The sequence below is a fragment of the Pimephales promelas genome, chromosome 21 (genome assembly GCF_988280905.1).
Source record: "Pimephales promelas chromosome 21, fPimPro1.hap1.1, whole genome shotgun sequence".
In the NCBI taxonomy this organism is placed as follows: domain Eukaryota; kingdom Metazoa; phylum Chordata; class Actinopteri; order Cypriniformes; family Leuciscidae; genus Pimephales; species Pimephales promelas.
In genome coordinates, this window is record NC_142789.1 from 11,215,483 (window position 1) to 11,237,646 (window position 22,164).

Consider the following 22,164-nt stretch of genomic DNA (forward strand, 5'->3'; position numbering starts at 1 on the left):
GGGGGGGGGGGGGGGGGGGGGTACTGTCACGGATCCATCTGCGTCAGCACCAGACACCTTCACTCAACCCACTCGTTCCAGCTCCCCAGCATACTAATCACTGTCACCTGCCCGCTTCAATCACCGTCCCAATCATCCTCCCTTTATAAACTCACTCCTCACAGTCACTCACCGTCTGGTCTCGTCGACACATCGACTACAGACTCCCGCTACGCTACTGCCTTCTTCTGAGGAATACTTACCCGCTTACTTCAGCCCGTCTGCTTCTCATCCGCTCCTGGTCCCCGGTCATCCTTCTGGTCATCCGTCTGCTGCCTCCGCTCACCAACTTCCAGCCCTGCTTAAGATAAGAAATCCATTATCAGACTGTTTCCCGCTCCTGAACCGAACTCTATCCATTACTCACTTACCAGCTGTCTATCATACCAACTGTCTCAATAAACCTGGTTATACTCATCCATCTGTGTCCTTCTAGTCTGTGACAATTACTGTCTCAGAATTGTAATGCGTTACATTACTCATGTATTACTTTTGAGTTACTTTCACCAAAATAACTAAGTAGAACAACTTTGGGGCTTCTAACGATATGCAATATGAAACCGAAATCGCGATTCACCACACGACTCAGATCCACGAACCTACAGAATAGCGACACACCTCTTCCAACTCCCAGCGTTATTCTCCTTACCGTCCAGATCCAATGCTGCCTTATCTTTAAATTAGGCTATTAGTATTATTTGAAGTTAACATTATAAAATACGTAGACCTACAACACAAAACTAGTTAAGGAGCATTATGGACATGACATTTGCAGTCAAAACTTGAAATAAAAATTCTCAGAAAATATGTATTGAAACATATAGGCTACTTCCTCAAAGGACTCCAGACATTAGACAAATATCAGCAGTGTTGTGCAAGTTACTTCCAAACTGTAATACATTAGGTATTACTTGTTACTGTTATTTAAAAGTAATTCATTACCTTACAATATTACTGTCTCAGAATTGTAATGCGTTACATTACTCATGTATTACTTTTGAGTTACTTTCACCAAAATAACTAAGTAGAACTTAACATTGGGGCTGTAACGATATGCAATATGAAACCGAAATCGCGATTCGCCACACGACTCAGATCCACTAACAGAATCACGACACACCTCTTCCAACTCCCAGCGTTATTCCAGCCCGATCTCATGAAAGTTCGTATCTATGGCACGAATGTCATTTCTCGTGGCATTTATACGCCAAATTTTCGCGTACATATGATACGCACTTTTTTGCGTATAATACGCACGAACTCCCCACCCCCCTCCCCCCTAAACCTAACCCAGGGTTTTTTAGTGCGTACCATATACACGAAAAAAACACTTTTGGCGTATAAATGCCACGAGAAATGACACTCGTGGTATAGATACGCATCTTCATGAGACTGTGTTGGTTATTCTCCTTACCGTCCAGATCCAATGCTGCTTTATCTTTAAATTAGGCTATTAGTATTATTTGAAGTTAACATTATAAAATACGTAGACCTACACCACAAAACTAGTTGAGGATAAATTATTTAAAATTGGGTCCAGCATTATGGACATGACATTTGCAGTCAAAACTTGAAATAAAAATTCTCAGAAAATACATGTATTGAAACGTATATAGGCTATTTCCTTACAGGACTCCAGACATTAGACAAATATCAGTCTGTTTTATTTTTAATATTAGGGAAAAGACACACATTCATGCGTGACAAAAAAATAGGAGGCAAAATATATTTTTTGTAATTCTGTTAATTACACTGCGCAAATCGGATGAGGAAGGGTTGGCTCTCCAGTCTCCATAGAACTTAAAATATTCATTTTATTTTAGTTTTCGTGTTCGTATTTATGAGGAAAAAACAGACGCAACTGCTCTGAACTGGCACTAAAAGACTGCTTTAAAACTTTCACATATCTGTTGCCTTTAAGAAGTAAAAGCAGACAATACACTGTAATACAACTGTAATACAAGCCTCACTGAACATGTAACGAGTAAAATATTACTGAAAATTGATTAGTCATGCCTTACACTACTGCGTTACAGCAAAAAGTAATATGTTACTGTAATGTATTACTTTTGTAATGCGTTACTCCCAACACTGATGAACAAATACGTTTGTTTTGTATTTTTCAGATAAAAATATCTGTATTAAGATCAGCTCAGGCATTTTATTAATTATATATTTCCAATAAATTATCTTCAGGGTGAAATAAAAAAAGAATAATAAAAGATAATTATTTAATTACTAATTACATGAAAATGCAGTGCGCAGTAGTAGGAATGATCCACCTGGTTTTGTTTGTGAAGTTCAGTGAAATCATCTGATATAGTATTCCTAACTGCAGGCAATGCAATTTAATAACCCCTCAACACACTTTCAACACTCTCAACTTTAAAAAAAAAATAAAATAAAAAATACAACATCTTGCACTTGTTTTTAACATTTCAAAGGTCCATGTAACCACAGAAATGTTGGGGCCCTTACTCCTTGTAAGAGTAAATGTTTCTGACACAGTACATGGCTGAATATGAAACGTCTCTGCAGCTGGAGTCATGCCTCCTCTGATGCAGTTTGTGAAGGTCATCGAGTCCCATATGAAGCCCTGCTGTAAACTTTAAATGCCTGCTGGCACAAAAGTGCTGGAAAGCCTGCAGATCCATTCTATGACCAGCCAGTATGCTGAAATTAATATCCTAGGGTTTATCTCAATTTAGCCCTTTAAAAGCTGAGACTTTCACAAAGATGCTTTAAAAACATGTAAAGTCAGTGAGTCTAAGTGGCGAATTAAACACATGAAAGTGTGCGGCATGAGTTGAAGGCAGCGGGTTAAAGAGATTGTGGATCGACAGATGTGCTATCAAATTACTCAACCATATTTAAACGCACCCACATTCAAAGACTCGGATGATGCAGACAAATATGATAATATTTGGGACCCTCTACAGTGGATTAGGATCAATTCATAACAGTGAGGTCATTTTTTACTCTCTGAAATATGAGTGAATTCTTAACTAAGATCTGAAATCTTAGAAATCAGTATCTGCTTGACTTCTTAGCTTAATGAAAAGATTCACTGCATCTTATCACGTTTCATTTATTATTTGATTATGGGTGAAACGTGTAGGCTAATCTGTGGACTTGACTTACCTACGGCCTCCAGTGAGTCTGAGCTTCATTGTTCGCCCCCTTTTGAGTTCTTCTGGTACTGCATGAGCACACCAGACCAAGGAGGTTTATAATAGCTGGTGAAAGCTACATGTGTGTGTTGGAGCAGGGGTGCAAGTAAATGCTGCTGGGCTTTGGCCCTCCAGGAATTTTGCACCCGATGATCTAAACGAAATTTGTGATTTATAGCATGCCACTTATAAAACCTGCAAGTGCCACCAAGGGAACATAAGGTCTGAATTATTTCTTTCAAATTGTAATTTTTCTGAAAAATGTTGTCTTATTTTTTATCAAGGTATATCTGAATCTAATGTTACAAATATACTAGCATAATAAAAGACCATACATTTTTACTATACAAAAGCAGTGTGTGTGTGTGTGTGTGTGTGTGTGTGTGTGTGTAATGTCCTGTGCAAAAGTCTTAGGCAAGTTAGCATTTACACCCCAATACAATGTATTTAATTCAGTTATTTATATATTTTGCTGTAGTGTATCAGTAGAAAATATCAGTTTATATTTCCAAACATTCACTTTGCCATTACTTGTAATAATCCAATTAAACGTTTAAGGCACTTGTGTAAAATAAAGCAGTAAAGTGCATGCTTTCAAAAATGTCATAAATAGATTTTATTTTTCAATTAAATTATATTAACTAAACCAAAAGTATATTTGGTGTGACCACCATTTGCATTTAAAATATCTTTTGTTCAGGTACACTTGCACTTAGTTTAGTTTTTCGGTTTTCAGGTAGCTTTGCAGATAGGTTTCTTCAAGCATTTTTGGAGATCATCTGGGTTTAGTCAATGGACTGGGGAAAATGATACATTAGAACAGACTGGGGAAGATGACTTACTGGAACAAACTGAGGAAGATGACTCACTGGAACAGACTGGGGAGTGTCTCTCACTGGAACAGACTTGGGAAGATTGCCTCACTGGAACAGACTTGGGAGTTTCTCTAACAGGAACAGACTGTAGAAGATGACTCACTGGGACAAACTGGGGAGTTTCTTTCACTGGAACAGACCAATGAAGATGACTCACTGGAATAGATGGGGAAGAGACTGAAAAATATGACTCACTAGAAATGACAGGGGAGTTTCTCTCACTGGAACAGATCGTGGAATTTATCTCACTGCAAGAGACTGGGGAAGATGACCCTGAGTCTCAGGGGAGGACCGAACTCCGCAATGTCTCTCACTGGAACAGACTGGCGAGTTTCTCTCACTGCAACAGACTGGGGAATTTTTCTCACTGCAAATGACGGGGGAAGATGACTCACTGGAACAGACTGCAAAAAGATTACTCACTGGTAAAGACTGAGTAGTTTCTCTCAATGGAAAAGCCTGGAGAAGATGCCTCACTGGAACAGACTGGATTTCTGGAGTCAACTCATAGGAAGGAGCAGGCTTTGGAGCAGACTCATTGATTAGAGTTGACTCTAGTGCAGGCTCAGGGGTTATAGGGGGAATGCGTGTGACGTCACCGCCTGCAGTTCCTCACAGTGAGTGGCAAAAAGACTGAGCGGCTGTATATGTGTTCAGCGTGAATGCCGCGAAAAACAAACACAACACACACAAATAAAGTGGGAAAGACCTTTGCAATTGACTGTAGGCCTACAACTAGATTTGACAAAACATCGGAGGTATATTTTTACAGAGAAAGAGGAGAAAATGGATCGCAGCAATTCACAGAAACAACTGGACTCCAGTCAGCGAAAGGTGGGATTTGCAGTTATAATTTTGTGTCAATATGCTGAATTTAGCTGTAAAACCATACCCATATATTTTGTATTGTTATATAACGTTACCTTAACAACTCATCAATTAAATATCTATCATTGCATATTCTGCATTTTGGATGTTTTTTTAATAAACACTGACCAAAAAAACGTATAAAGTTTTAGGGCTGGACGATATGATATATATATATATACTGTATAACACTGATAAGTGATCACCCGGATTTAGACCTACCTACATATTAAAGCATTCACAGGCAAATTTGCTTTATGTTTAGGTCTATATTGCTTTTCAGTGTTGGGAGTAATCCATTACAAAAGTAATACATTACAGTAACATATTACTTTTTGCTGTAACGCAGTAGTGTACGGCATTACTAATCAATTTTCAGTAATATTTTACTCGTTACATGTTCAATGAGGCTTGTATTACAGTTGTATTACAGTGTATTGTCTGCTTTTACTTCTTAAAGGCAACAGACTATGTGAAAGTTTTAAAGCAGTCTTTTAGTGCCAGTTCAGAGCGGTCGCGTCTGTAACATTGTTTTTTCCTCATAAATGCGAACATGAAAACTAAAATAAAATGAATATTTTAAGTTCTATGGAGATTAGAGAGCCAACCCTTCCTCATCCGATTTGCGCAGTGTAATTAACAGAATTACAAAAAATATATTTTGCCTCCTATTTTTTTTTTTGTCACACATGAATGTGTCTCTTTTCCCAAATATTAAAAATAAAACATAGACTGATATTTGTCTAATGTCTGAAGTCCTTTAAGGAAGTAGCCTATATACGTTTCAATACATGAATTTTCTGAGAATTTTTATTTCAAGTTTTGACTGCAAATGTCATGTCCATAATGCTGGACTTCCCCAATTTTAAATAATTTATCCTTAACTAGTTTTGTGGTGTAGGTCTACGTATTTTATAATAATACTAATAATACTAATAGCCTAATTTAAAGATAAGGCAGCATTGTATATGGACGGTAAGGAGAATAACGCTGGACTTGGAAGAGGTGTGTCGTGATTCTGTAGGTTCGTGGATCTGAGTCGTGTGGCGAATCGCGATTTCGGTTTCATATTGCATATCGTTACAGCCCAAAAGTTAAGTTCTACTTAGTTATTTTGGTGAAAGTAACTCAAAAGTAATACATGAGTAATGTAACGCATTACAATTCTGGGACAGTAATATTGTAAGGTAATGAATTACTTTTAAATAACAGTAACAAGTAATACCTAATGTATTACAGTTTGGAAGTAACTTGCACAACACTGTTGCTTTTATTTCCCCGGTGTCGAAATCAGGCAAACATAAATGTCAGGCAACACGATTCCTGGCTGCATGTCAATATCCATGGATCACTGGATCTTTAGTAAGTTGTAAGGAACACTATATTGAGTCCAACATTTAGTTTAAAGGGCACCTATTATGGAAAATTCACTTTTACATGGTGTTTGAGTTTGAACATAAGGTGTGTTGGCAGTGAGTGAGCAAAACCACCCTAGAATGATAAAAATCCACTCAGTGTTTTTTTTACAATCTCAATAAATCATAAGCACTGTCTCAGAACGAGCTGTTCTAAGATTCAGCTCTTTGTGACGTAAAATTGAGCAAGAGGTTTGATTAACAGTGTGGTTGTGGCCTAGACCCCGCCCTCAGTGATCTGTACACCATCCTCCATTGTTTCAACGACAGCCGGTAATGTCTCTTGGAAACATAAGTGTTCTGTTGTGGACTCGTGGGTTAATCCTGTTGTTGTGGCTTAAAAGTTAATCCTCAAGTGTGGATCGTCGTCTACTGTTTGCGATCCAACGTCACCTCCAGTAAGTGTATTTTATGATTTTTGAGCAAATAGTTATTTCAGTCTGTCAGCCAATTCATTAACAAATGCATCTTAAGTTGTCGTCGTCGACGTAGGATGTCTGTGTATATAATTTAAACATTGTTTGTATAGTGTGCAACCACACGTTTATAAATATATTTTTAAAGATATTGTATTAAAAACTGCATATATGTTGTTCTGTAAGTTAGCCATATCCTCACATTTGCCACAGAAGCACCCGTATGACAAGTAAACATGACGCCACAGGTCCCTCGCATAAATGTAATTTTGCTTACGTAGCAAACTTTATCACAGAATGTGTATGTAGTTTCAAAAAATTGCGTTAGTGTTTGTGTGTATCTGTGTGTGTGTTGCACACCCATACTTGCAAAAAGACGCGATTACAACTCTATAAGTACATAAATGTATTAAATAACCATACCGAGACGTACTGGTCCATTCTCATTTGTGTTTATTCTGCCGGAGTCTCATCGCACTATTTATATATTCCGATTCAAATGTACGCTGAATGACAGACAAAACAGCGTGTCTCTCACTCTCTCAGTACCGACTGCCATTGGTATCGAGTTACGCCCTCATTCAAAGGCAGGGCGGGGATATGCAGCTCATTTGCATTAAGGTGGCATACACCCAAAACAGCTAATTTTTAATCAGGCCCCAAAATGACATTTTCAAATGGTTATAATAAATTAACTATGGGGTATTTTGAGCTGAAACTTAACAAATACATTCTGGGGACACCCGAGACCAATATTACATCTTGTAAAAAGGGGCATAATATGTGCCCTTTAAATTGATAAAATTGTTCGATTTAGTCGCATTTCCGCAGTTTTCCCTATTAAATCCAGTCACGCAGCCGATCTTTTACCACTCGGTCAGGCTAAGGGCGGTTGTTCCGGCGGGAAAGTCACGTGTCAATGCATTCCCTCTATAGTGGGCTACGAAACAGGCTCAGGGTTAGAGTGAACTCCAATGCAGATTCAGGAGCTGGAACAGACTCGTCACTGAGCTCAAGGGACTCCTGAGTCTCAGGGGAGGAACGAACTCAGGAATTTCTCTCACTGGAACAGACTGAGGAAGATGACTCCCTGGAAAAGACTGGGCAAGATGACTCACTGGAAGAGACTGGTGAGTTTCTCTCAATGGAACAGACTGGAGAAGATGCCACACTGGAACAGACTTGGGAAGATGGCTCACTGGAACAGCATTGGGAGTTTCTCTCACAGGAACAGACTGGGGAAGATGACTCACTGGAATAGACTGTGGAGTTTCTCTCACTGGAACAGATGGGGAAGATGACTCACTGGAAGAGACTGAAAAAGATGACTCAATAGAAATGAGTGGGGACTTTCTCTCACTGGAACAGATTGTGGAATTTATCTCACTGCAAGAGACTGGGGAAGACGACCCTGAGTCTCAGGGGAGGAACGAACTCCGCAATTTCTCTCACTGGAACAGACTGGCGAGTTTCTCTCACTGGAACAGAATGGGGAATTTATCTCACTGCAAAAGATGGGGGAAGATGACTCACTGGAACAGACTGTAAAAGATGACTCACTTGTAAAAACTGGGGAGTTTCTCTCACTGGAACAGACTAGGGAAGATGCCTCACTGGAACAGACCTGGGAGTTTCTCTCACTGGAACAGACTAGAAAAGATGACTCACTGGAACATACTGGACATTAGGGACAAAGGCGGGAAATGTTCTAAAGAGCTGGCTTGATAGCCATGATAGGTGGGTCCACTAGCTTTCTCATTATGTCTGCACAGTTTAAGACAGCTTTCCTTGCCTGAAGAAAAAAAACTGAGCACTTACCATGATGGTATTGAAATTCGCCATTGCATAGTCGTGAGGAGGGAAGCTGGCATTGGTTTCACCCACAGTGAAGGACAAACCTAGCAAAGCAACCAAGCAAAAGTACATAATCAAGAGAGCGCTCCAGGGAACAGGTGGTAGCTAATGTCGGCATCTGTTGAAAAAGATGATCTTCTAATCCGCCCCATAGATTGTCTTCAAGGTTCCATTATACCAGGTTGGAAAGATTCAGAAATTCCTCAACAAAATCTTCAATTGGACGTCCATCTTTTGAAATGAAGAGGATGATATTCTCTGGGTCAAAAGATATGATGTCCATGGTTGATTTTATTGGTTAAAGGGGGGTTGACTGCTTTTTTTCTTTGCATGATTGTGTTTATGGGGTGCAATATAACATGTATTCGTGGTTTTTCTTTTTTAAAAAGTCTTATTTTTCATAAACTTCACCTTTAATTGTCAGCCGCGCTCTCCTCTGTCCTCGAACGACCGGTTGACTTCCTGAGTCTATGAAACCACTCCCTCAGAAACAGGCAGTGGGCTCAGATTGGTTAGTTTGGGCCGGTCTGTTGTGATTGGCTAAACTGTCGCTCGCGTTTTCTGGAAGGTTAACGCCCATTACCTTTACGGGTGAAACGTGCATGTCATGAGCTTCGGTCCAGATGTAAATAAGGTAAATAATGGTGTCGAACTGCAGTATCAGGTTGAGGCAGAATCAGACCGAGAAAGCCGCAATGAAGAGAGTCAAGCAGAAACAAGCAGAAAATAAAAAAATACAAGGCTACGTTTGGAATTATACATGCAAATACATTTAAAATGATTAAGTCTTAGCCGACTTACAGGTTGTGGCCCAAAAACTGCTGCGTCTGGTTTTAAAGTTGGAACTGCTTCATGTTTTAGTAACAGTTTCTTGTTGAATCCGGTGTTGAATTCGTGGAAGTACAGCATCCGAACACAGAAGACCTGACAGCCCCCCCACTCCGTCCCGTTTAAGATCTGGTCTTCTATCACGAAACATAAGAATGCAAGCACAGATAAATTCTAAAAAGAGTTTATTGAGTGACATAAGGGACTTCAGCTTGTGAGTAACTGGATTGCTGATCAATATGGTAATAATGGCAGAAATGTGACGGTTCTTATCTGTTGCATCCAGTGATGATGAATGAGAGGAAAACCAGAAGATGAGATGATCACAGAAGATGGATGAAGACTGAATATTTGACAATTCAGGAAAGGATCGCACAGGTCAAATCACCTTTATTTATATTTATAATATATTTTTACAATACAGATTTTTTCAAAGCATGAGATAAATGAGAGATTCACTCTGCAGTGCAGATAACTTCAGTGTTTATGAAAACAGTTTTAGGGAGAGTGCAGAACGCAGTACGTGATGGCTTAATAGGAGCGCTATTGACAATCAAAATAATAATTTTGTTTTTCATGCTTCTAGAGCACCAGTGGTTCACAGTGTAAATTAAACAGAGTGATAAGTGCATTTAAATGTGGGAGTAAATCCGCTACATTCTAGTTGTGAGTCATGAAATTGCGATGATTGACAGTAACCATAGAAACATGTGACCGATAAACATAGCATTAGCAACATTTTGGCAACTAATAATTGTATGATTTTTGTTAGATTTACACTTTAGTCATAAGTTTACATTCACTTTTCAGAATCTCCAAAATGTATTTTTTTCTTTTTAAAAAAAATAATAATATGGATCATAAAAACATTGTTTCTATTCAGTACTGCACTGAAAAAAGCTTTTTTTACATAACAGATGTTTAATGGCCTAGTCCACAAGACAAAATACAAACACAAAATACAAGACAAATTTCTTGATTTTAAAGAGCCCCTATCATAGCATTTGAAATGTTCCTATTTTTGTTTTGGGAGTTCCCCAAAACAGTTTAACGTGCATGCAAGGATAAAAAACACTTTATTTGTCTTATAATATGCATTTATTTTTACCCGATTTGCTCAACGACTCCCAAATGATTAGTTCGATGATTCATTTTCCCAAACACCTCCTTTGAGTGACGCGAATCTGCGGCGATTGGTCAAATGACCCAGTCAGTTGTTATTGGTAAACCGTAGGCAGAGATTGTCGGCAACGGAACGCCCATAACCAGGATTATAGCTTGTCAAGTGTAGAAAATTGTATATAGTGTTTGAACAAACGTGTCAGAAAAAGTGCACTTTCCACACGGTCCCTTACTTGCGTCTCCATCAAGAGCGAGCTTTCCCGGCGAAACTCACATTGCGGCGGCTTTTGAGGGACAGTGCTTATTATATAGAGCGAAGTCATATTTGGCTAAGTCGTTTAGGAGATAATTGCCATTTTTCAATGAATGTCTGGTGAATATCAAAAACAAAACTAACTTTACCCCCTTAGAAGCTGCGCGGAGTGTACACAACACACACAACACAATATAACTATATTGTGCATGCTACAGAAAATATAACAGCAAACATTGTAAATAATACTTACAGATTGTGATTCGGAGGAGGACGAACCTGATCCATATACACTGGATACTGAGCCCTCCTTCGGGAACAACCGGCTTGCGAATCCACATTTGAATTCATTTATGTTTTTGAATGATTCCTCATTAAAATGATGAGAACACAAGGTTCGGACTATACTGTTGTGGTGTCGTTGCAAATATGAACTCTAACCACTGATTTCTTCACATGCTTGTCCAGCCCGTTCTCATCCTTTAACGTCATATAGAACGCTATATGACAAAACGGCGCTATACTACGCACATGGCACCCTTTATCGTTAATATAACACGCGAACCCAAGACGTTATAAATCCTTTAGCGTGAATATATGACACGCACACCCTACCCCACACCTAAACTTAGCCCTCATAGCACGTGTTATATTAACGATAACGGGTGCCATGTGCGTAGTATAGCGCCGTTTTGTCATATAGCGTTCTATATGCCGTTAAAGGATGAGAATGCGTTGGCTTGTCCCTGGGCAATGAAAACAAGTGGCTGAACTGTCTTTGCAATGTAGAACACAGCGTCTTCTCGACATGACGCTATTCAGCTGAAGTTTTTGAATGTGTTCTTGACTAGACTTCAAGTTTACACTCCCATCTGCGCGCACAGTTGTTGGGAGCGGCCAATGAGCTAATGTTTTGTATCTACGTCATGATGAAACAGCTAATGACTCGTTTCAAATACAATTCATTTCATAGACTCAGAGTCGACTCTCACTTTTGAAAGACAATAACTTTATATACGGTGCACTTTCAGATATAAATCTTTGCAGGATGTTTTCATTCCTTTGGAGCTATATTCCACACTACATGAACAGTCATTTTCAAAAATCCATGATAGGTGCTCTTTAATATTGTGTATCATTACCTGAATGATCCACAACTGTTTTTTATTTATTTTATTTTTTTGGTAATGGTTGTTCATGAGGAAAAATCCTCCAGCTCCGGCACATTCTTTGCTTTTCCAGGCTCTTCTGCATATTTGACTCCTTTCTAGCAGTGACAGTGAGATCCATCTTTTCGCACTGGAGACAAGTGAGGGACTCATGCACAATCATTACAAACCCTGCAAATATTTAGTGATGTTCAAGAAGGAAGCATCCGTTAAGGATTGAACTGGATGTAAATTGGTGTAAATTGTTCAAAAATTAATTAATTAATTTAGTCCTGCCCTTCAGGGGCTTAAAAGGATATTAGCATGTGAAACAAAATAATAAAAATTTAAACATCACCATCATCTTGCTCAAAAGTGTTCCCCTGGCTCTGTCTCAGCAGGGCTGCCCTTTGTCGCCGGTTCTGTTCATAATTTTTATGGACAGGATTTCTCAGCGCAGCCAGGTGGCCGGAGGGTGTCAGGTTTGGGGACCACAAGATTTCGTCTCTGCTCTTTGTGGATGATGTTGTTCTGTGGGCCCCTTCAGACCAGGTCCTTCCGCATGCACTGGGACGGTTTGCAGCCGAGTGTGAAGCGACTGGGATGAAGATCAGCACCTCCAAATCCGAAGCCATGGTCCTCAGTCAGAAAAGGGTGGCTTGCACACTTCAGGTTGGTGGAGAGATCCTTCCTCAAGTGGAGGAGTTTAAGTATCTTGGGGTTTGGTTCACAAGTGAAGGAAGGATGGAACGGGAGATTGACAGATGGATCGGAGAAGCTTCTGCAGTAATGCGGTCGATGTACCGGTCTGTTGTGGTAAAGAAGGAGGTAAGCCGCAAGGCAAAGCTCTTGATTTACCAGTCAATATACGTTCCTACTCTCTCCTATGGTTATGGGCATTAGGTCATGACCAAAAGGACAAGATCCCAGATACAGGTGGCCAAAATGAGCTTTCTCCGCAGGGTGGCTGGGCGATCCCTTAGAGATAGAGTGAGAAGCTCAGTCACTTGGGAGGAGCTCAGTGTAGAGCCGCTCCTCCACATCGAGAGTTGTCAGCTGAGGTGGCTTGGGCATCTGTTCCGGATGCCTCCTGGACGCCTTCCCGGGAGGAGACCCTGGGGAAGACCTAGGACACGCTGGAGGGACTATGTCTCCAGGCTGGCCTGGGAACGCCTCAGTGTCCACCCAGAAGAGCTGGAGGAAGTGTCTAGGGAGAGGGAAGTCTGGGTATCTCTGCTTGGACTGCTGCCCCCGCAACCCGGCCTCGGAAGCGGGAGAAGATGGATGGATGGATGGATGATACACTGATATTGTGAAATATAGCTGGCTATTTTCTGTTTTAATAAAATTAAAATGTAAGTCCTGTGATGTCAAAGCTGAATTTTCTGTATCATTTCTTGACTACACGTCACAAGATTCTTCAGAAAGTAAAATGTTGATTGATCAATTATTATTGATGCTCAGTTAAGAAAGGTTCTTATTTTTATCAATGTTGAATGGGCTACCCATAGCGTGGGTTTTGAATGATTAATATGTGTATGGGAACCGTGATCATTTTTTTTCACTTTTTATTAGGCCTATTTAATGCATCCTTGCTAAATAAAAGTAGTATTTTTTAAATACATTACTTAACCAAAAACTTTGAATGGTTGTATCTTGGTTTTCAGAAGAAGAAAAAAGAACAATATTAAGCATCCACGGCCGCATTAACCATAGGGCTAGGCGGGGCTTAAGCCCCGGGGCCCAAGCAAGGAGGGGGCCCGTGATTGGCTGTGGAGCAGATACTGCAAGCCATCTAATTACCAAAGCCTTACCACGCAACGTCCCCCACAAATTATCCCTGTTATTTAGTTGCACGTTGCCTTATATTCCATGCATTATCATGGAAATTGGAATCATTATCATTAATAGAGATGTTCGCAAAGACCCGCCCCAGGCGGGTCTCACGAGTCACGCACATCATGTTCTCATGCACTCACGCAGTGAAAAATACTTTGCGGGGCAAAGACTAACGTTACACCGAGTGATTACGAGAGAGAGTTCAGAGCAGCTTACTGTTGATATGAAACAAAGTCTCAACTTTCAAATATTGTCATTTAAGTAATTTAAACATTACCGTTTTCAAGTTCATGTCCACCGACTGACAGCTGTTGTCGGACAAAGTTGCGTATTCGGCGTTATGATTGGCCAGGCCACCTGTCAATCAAACCATGGTAAATTGAAACGTCAGGTTTTAATTTGATGAGACAAATATATTTATTCTATATTTAACTTGTGAACGACCGACCTGCTGCTGCACGTAGGCCTATAGATGATTGCTGCCTGCGCCTTATTAGAATAGGCTATACATCAACCAATAAATCGCCTTTACTCTTCTCTTCATTCTAATCTAGTCTATTCTTAAAACACAGCGTCATCATCGACCCCACAAACTTTCGGTAAGTTTGAATATTAACTTGATGGATGTATAATTTTGCTTTTTGTGTTTGATTAAACTCTATATTCGCCTAAAGGACTGGCGATAATATATCCGGTAGAAATATTTAAATTTTGCTGCGCCATCATGATGTAAGTTTATCATTTAAACGCGTTTTTAAACGTTGTGGTTTGGATACAAAATTACAAATTATTTCAAACTGCTCAGGCACAGTGAGCAGCGGGAGAATTTATTTTGTAAATGCTGGTTTTGAGACCAAGGTGAACCATAGACTGTGGTGAACTTGAGACGGTTTTGCACAGCGCACTTGAATCCGACTCTGAGGTCTCAAAGTGACAGACGCTGCTAATAAAGCTGCTGTCGCCATGTGTGTCAATAATGTTAATCAAACATCAGAAAAAAAAGTAATTTACTGCATTTGACTGAATTACTTTTGCAAAATTAACAAGAATGAATGTTGAATTTATAGTGAAAACCATGTATTGTATATTTGATTACTTTATATAATATTATTCAGTGCTTTAAGTTTTTCATAGGTCGATTTATTGTGCCTTTGTTCTATTTTAATTTGTGACTCTTGTCATCAGTAAGCTTGAGATTATTTTCTTAAGCTACTATTATTTTTTGGTGATATTGAAATTGGTCACAATAATTATGAAATTTTAGTCAATACATTTTGATATGATAAAAAAAATCATGTTAAAAGTAACATAACTTAACTGTGAAGTATATCATAGATGGATAAAATGACTCGTAGGCTATAATAATATAACATTTAGCTCATGTAGTTGGTGACCTAAAGTGGTGGGGGGGCCCTGCAGTAACTCATAGCCCCGGGGCCCAGTGAGCTCTTAATACGGCCCTGTAAGCATCACAACTGTTTTCAACATCGATAATGATCGGAAATGTTTCTTGAGCATCAAATTCCAACTGTGTATCACACGAAATACGTTCTGAGGAAACTATTTTGCAAATCGTAATTACGTTACATGCCAACATATAAGCAGTGCTATTACGTTTGTCCTTAACGTAATAAGATTGCAACGCTATACGTTTTTCCTGAACATAATACATCAAAAGCAGGTTTCTTACTATTTATGCATAATCGTGGCATTACAGTTTTGACTCTTTTGCATTCAACTGTCATATCAATTAAGTTTTCCTTCGCATTTATTAATATAATAGACCAACGTTACTCATAAATATTTTGTCCAATAAAACACAACATACTGATACATTCACAAAAGACATACATTTTATTAGCTTGATGTAAACCAAATCCTAGAATCCATACGTTGTTTGCAAGAACAGATCCAAATCCAGCCTTTTATCCAGTGATCTTCATCTTCATTTCTCAGCAGCGACCGCAAACGTCAAATCCGCGCTGGTGATTAATTCAAATTCAAATAATGCGCCTTCAAGAAGCGTTACGACATGTTTTACGGCAGTGACATCAAACGCTCATTGGCTCTCGCCTGCTTCGTCACAGATTGCGACATGCCGTTTCAGTAGGTGTAGTACATTCACATTTGAAATGGAGAAGAGCGCGAGCCTTCAGACAGAGAGCGAACCGAAATCAGATTAACATTTTGGATTAACGTTAATAACTTTAATTCTGATCTGTACCTCATACACAACTACTAAATACTGCCAGAGGACTGCGACTGCAACGCATCATCATGTGAACGACTTTTGGTAATGTTAATAATAAATAAATAAATTATTGTGAAATGTATCTGTCTGTTATGTTTTTTTTTTTTTTCTTAATTGTGTTACCTACGTAGTTTTAAGGAATGGTTATGGTTAGGTTTAGGGATAGGAGTGGGATTAGTGGCTCAAAATATATTTTAATGCTAAAACTCATTTAACTACACATCTCTGTCCATTACGTTTTATCCTTTTTATATTCTGTATAAAATAAATATGTTTTTTGGAGTAGGATTAAGGGGTCTTGTTACATTTATCTTTAAAAGTGAAAGTATACAGATATCGTTATGATATGAAACATATGTAAGTAGTTAACGTTTTGTAGCTGTAAAAACGTAATAAGGTTACGTTTAAATGTTGCAAATACGTCCATATTATACGTTTTAGCATCTATCCAAACGTACAAAAACGTACGTTACATATCTTTGAAAATAACGTATTAAATCTACGTATTAACAATGAGACATATTAGGTTATGGACCAACGTAATAGCACTGCTTATATGTTGGCATGTAACGTTTTGCGATTTGCAAAATAGTTTCCTCAGAACATATTTCGTGTTATACAGGGTTGCTACTAACAGTGTATATGCGCGTTGTTCACACTCTGTGTTATGGCCAAGCATGTGTGCTTAAAGGGGTGGTAAAATGTAATTTTTACAAGATGTAAAATAAATCTCTGATGTCCCCAGAGTGTTTGTGTGTGTGTGCGTTGGTGCGACCGGATTATGAGGACAAAACACATGGATACATACCGACTCTATGAGGACATACCGTAACTATGAGGACAGCACTAATGTCCTCATAAGTCGAGCAATGTAGAAAGGCTTATAAGGTAGCGATAAACCACCTCCCGCTTTTTCTCAATATGTCCTTATAAATCCGTTGTACCCGTTTTTCAGTGTGTATCAGTGTATGCTCAGAGTGTATAATCTCCCTCTATGTGAAATTCGATGGTACTGCAGTATCATACACATTTCATACACCCAGACCACGCCCAAGCGCGATTCATTGGTGGAACGCTGGAATCCTCGTCAGTGATTGGCTGCTTTTCACGTCCGTCAAAGTCAGAGCGCCGCGCCTGCGCATTTGATCTCTATCGCCTGTGTGTTGTGACGGTGTGATTAATCAGAAGAGAAGATTATTAATTAGCAGAATTCGAGCGAAGTTGACGAGCTATTGCGGGAGATTATCACGAGGAAGGTAAGTGTGTTTATTTATATTCTAACTTTATGGAGTTAAGTGTTATGAGTCAGTTTTAAATAACGTTAGTTACATTATTTTAAACATGGCCGCTAATATCAGTCCATAGGCATTTAAAAAGGGCGTCCCCAAACATCTTGCACATGCTATTCACTTTTTTTTGTTTTGTTTATTACAAACGAAATTCTCTTGTTGTTCATAGACTTATTTTGAAATAAATCAAATCTATGTTGTCATCACGATGACTGGTAAAGTTGAGTGGATGAATTTACAGTTTAATACAGTAAGATACAGAAATATATTAATAAGCAGAAACGAAAAATAATGTAAAAGTAGGCTATACTTTCGTTAATGTAACGTTACTGTCAATAGAATTATGTGACAAAACTATTTAACTTTAGTTGATTTATTTTAGGGCTGGATATTAGCAGATATTTTATGATTCCATTCAATTTTAATTCACATTCTTTCGATTCTATTTTTATTGATTATTTTAATGTTTAAATAGGTGTAATACCTGTAACATTTTCTAAAACTTTCTCTCTATAGTTAATTTTTCTAACGTAACGAGTTTGGCTTTATTTGATCTGAGGCACCACATTAAGGAGTGATAAAATGTTATTAAAATGGACTGAATTTGAAATCAGTGACTGTTTCTTATCAAAAGTAACAAGTCTTAAAAACCTATTTATGTGTGAAGTGACTTGACTTGACTTGAAATGTTGTATATATTGATATAGACTACAGTCTGACGATAATGAACTGTATATTATGAAGCTTATAGGCTACATACTAATTATGTTTTCTGGAATGTTTTCAGTCAACATGTTAAGAAAGAAGCGAATAAAACCTGAGCAGGATGCAAAAGAACACATATTGTCGGATAAAGACAAAGCCTTCATTGAGGGACGACAAATCAACACATTCAAAGGTAAATTGATTGTGCACCACAAGGCAATTTGACCATGTTCAGACTGCAGGCAAATTAAATCATAAAGTAGACAAGACATGCATTTGAAAGAATGAAAAGTACCCCTATTGCTGGCAGTCTGGACATGATCTTTCACATTCACACATTTAAGCTGCTCATTTTCGTAAAGGTTAAGAGATTAATCAATTTTTATAATTATTATTATTATTGTTACTTTTAAATAAATACTTAAAACTATGTATACAGTAGGGATGTCAATTTTCACAATTTTACAATTAATATCACAGTGAAAACCAATGCTTAATTTTTTTTTAAATTTATTTCCTGCACCTCATATTACAGTACACATTTTTACAGGTTTTAACTCTTTAAAATGATAGGTTGTTTAACTGTGTAACATATAGGTGCTCTTGGGTTCATGTTTTATTTTTATTATTCATTTAATTTTATTGTTTATATTATTTTGCCCTTTTAGGGAGAGGTGTGTTTGCACTTGAGCACATTGAACCATCCACCTTTGTTGTTGAATACCGTGGGATTCTCTCTCAAAGTAAACATGTTAAAGATGTTTAAGGCAACTACTTGTTCAACTTCACATGGAATGAAACACGTTATTGGTAAGCTGGCTGTTTCTTTTTAGTTATGATTATGATGATTATTATTATTACAATATAGGGCTGCATGATTTGGGGAAAATGTTATATTGGAATTTTTGAGGTCAATATTGCAAATGCGATATAATAAACAAATAGTTTCATGAGTCGACTTGCTTGGTTCTAAAGCAAAATGCACACACAGATTAGTGATAATTCTGAAATGTGTATTTCTCAACTCAAACTAGCAACAACAACTAAATGATTGATAACATCTATAATGATCAATAAGCCATTGATTTCTGGAAAAAAATGAATTGTACTGTATTCTGGCGCGCGGTCTGTGCATGCACATGATACTGGCACACGTCTTTCTGTGAGTCACAGTCGGATGCGCGCTTTCTTTTGACTTGTCTCGCGTGAATGGTTTTAAGCAATCGCATGAGAGCATTATCATGTAACACTAGCCAAAGGATGACAAAAAATAACAGATGCTGGGTTAATTGCGTTAACAGCCCATTGTTTATTTTACATAAAATTGCAGCATTTTGATCGCATAAGCTTGAGTGATTACAATTTTGATATGGTTAATCATGCCGCACTATTACAATAGCAGATTTGCTAGGGTTCTCAGAACATTAGGAACATATTAGTTAGAGATAATCAATAACATGTGGAGATGCACCGATTGATCGGCTGGTGATCGGAATCGACCAATTTCCACGTGATCGGCCGTGATCGGCGACCGGCCAGTCAGTCTGACATATGCCGATTTTATTTATATTAAATATATCATTTTTTTCTAGTTGTTTATTGGATGTGAAAAGGAAATGGTTCTTCCATAACACTGCACTTCAGATGTGTGTGAATTTCCCACACCAGGAGAACTTGATATAGTTCTGTTTTATAGCAAGTATCTTTTCAAAAATGTTCTATGCAAAATGTTCAATTAAAGAGAAGATAGAAAATAAATATTTGTGTGTAATGTGAAGTGATTTGAAAAAATGAAATCAGAATCGGCTAAAATCGGCAGGTCAAACTCAAGGAAAAATCGGAAATTGGGATTGGCCTAGAAAATTGTAATCGGTTCATCTCTAATAACATGGTTATTGTTCATCTGGGGTATTATTATTTTTTACCTTATGTGGATCATCTGACCTATTAAATTCTTAGGAAGTCAAGTTAACTTTCACAATGTGTATTTGAGTATAGGTTAAATAGGCCAGCCAAGGATAGCCTAACCCAAATGTTCAACTAGAACCTTATATTCTTACTGCACTATTTTTTATCACCACATAGATGCAACAAAAGAGGACACTTCGCTTGGTCCACTTCGGTTGGTGAATGATGACAAAAATCCAAATTGCAAAGTCAAGACAATCATTGTTGATGGAAGGCCACACCTGTGTCTGCTTAGTATAAGACGTATCTTTCCAGATGAAGAGGTCACATACAACTATGGGGATTTATCTTGGCCTTGGCGTTTAAGGGTGAGTCTCTCAAAGACTTTATCACTGAAAGTCAACCATGTTCTGTATTTCATGAATTTTAGTTTTTTATATGATGCAGATTATTAAAAAAAAAAAAGTCTGCATTTCTGCTTTATTTTCATAACTCGTGTGTTGGGGGATGGGCATGACACTGACCTGAAATGTAAGGACAGTTCTCCACTACGAGGACCGTCATGTCAGGGTTAGGGTTTTAGGAAAAGATGTTGCTTTGGGTATGTGTCAGCTGCTGCTTTATTGTGGATAAGCTGTAGAACCAATATGCACTGGAAAGGAAATGGTATGTTGATGTTTATAATGTTATCTGACTTTATAGACAAGATCTGTGTGTCAGCCTTCTCCTCCTCACATGTTTTATATGTCTGCTTTGTGCACGACGAAGCCATGAAAGGGCCACTAGATATTAAGACTTTGGTTGATTCTAGAATTAGTTGCAGTGACCAATTAGCAAACATCCTTGCCTCAGTGTTGTACCTGTCTTTCTCATAATTACAGGAATTGTGTGACGAGACATCAGTGGCTGTGACTGAATGCAGTGTGAATCCTTCCTCATCAGTGAAACAGAAAGTAAGTGAACGGATGTTCCTTCTTTGTTTTCTTCTCTTTGACACAGGCAATGTTAAAGGGTTAGTTCACCTAAAAATGAAATTTCAGTCTGTATTTACTCACCCTCATGTTGTTCCAAACCTCTATGTGTTTATTTGTTCTGCTGAACACAAAGGAAGATATTTGTAAATGTATTTTTTCCTACTATGGTAGTCAATGGGGAATGAGATCTGTTTGATTAAAACATTCTTCCAAATATCTTCCTTTGTGTTCAGCAGAACAAATAAACACATAGAGGTTTGGAACAACATGAGGGTGAGTAAATACAGACTGAAATTTCATTTTTGGGTGAACTAACCCTTTAAGTGTAGGATGGTTGGGCATCATACTCGACTGGTTGACGTGGACTGTCGTCTTAAAGACGCTGTTGTGACGTCTCAAATTCGAGTAAAATGTACCTTGCTCAGTTCATACTAGAGTTGAGCCGGATACTCGGCTGAAACGAGTATCCGGTACGGATAAAGCACTTTTGTCGAGTACGAATATTATACGAGTAATACGAGTCAACATCTGTGCTCGGATAAAAAAAAAAAAAAGTTACGTTGAGATTAAGGCTGAGCGATATATCAATATAAAGAATATATATATTTTTAAATGTGATATGTAATTAAATCATATCGCATATCGATATAGGCTATTCAGGTTTGCGCTGTGATCCTTGCTCCAAGCAAGCTGCTGAGTGCTGACCCAGAGCTCTCTGCACTGCTCCCCGCGCCCCAGCCACTCCTTTTCCACTTTGTGTGCGTGATTAAAGGCAAGCATGTTATGTTATGAAATAAAGTCTTTCACCTCAGCAAAACGGACTTTCTGTCCTGTCACCCGTTAAACTGTAACGTTAGTCGTGGCGCACACTCAATTGCACGCGCAAATGCGGTGGCGAGCGCTGGATCGCCTCTGTATATAAAGTGCAAAAGAATCTATACGAGCATGCAACACCGTTACGTTGTAAATTACACGAAATAAAAGCAATGCAGTTATGATTTTCATTCTATTCACCAGAGCAGTTTCCATGTTTCATAAACAGTTCTTGTTAGTATTGTGTATTCACTATTCACCATAGTAACTGTCGTTTCTATATTAACCCCTTAATGCCCCTATTTTTCTTTGTGTTATTTTTTATATATTTTTAAATGACTGTAATGGCTCATACCAACGTTGTATTAACAAAATAAATAAACCAATTAATAAATCAC

At 38.3% G+C, this 22,164-nt stretch overlaps 1 long non-coding RNA gene across 2 annotated transcripts; it reads left to right on the forward strand.

Moving 5' to 3' along the window:
• Positions 1 to 16,836: 16,836 nt before the first annotated feature.
• On the forward strand, positions 16,837 to 20,293 carry LOC148970419 (uncharacterized). 2 transcript variants are annotated; one of them, XR_016148641.1, is made up of 4 exons: positions 16,837 to 17,333; positions 18,154 to 18,264; positions 18,740 to 18,881; positions 20,157 to 20,293. It is a non-coding gene; the product is annotated as an uncharacterized LOC148970419 (long non-coding RNA). The 2 variants fall into 2 exon arrangements; XR_016148639.1 differs by lacking the exon at positions 16,837 to 17,333 and having other exon boundaries at positions 17,368 to 18,264; positions 20,157 to 20,292.
• Positions 20,294 to 22,164: the final 1,871 nt, after the last annotated feature.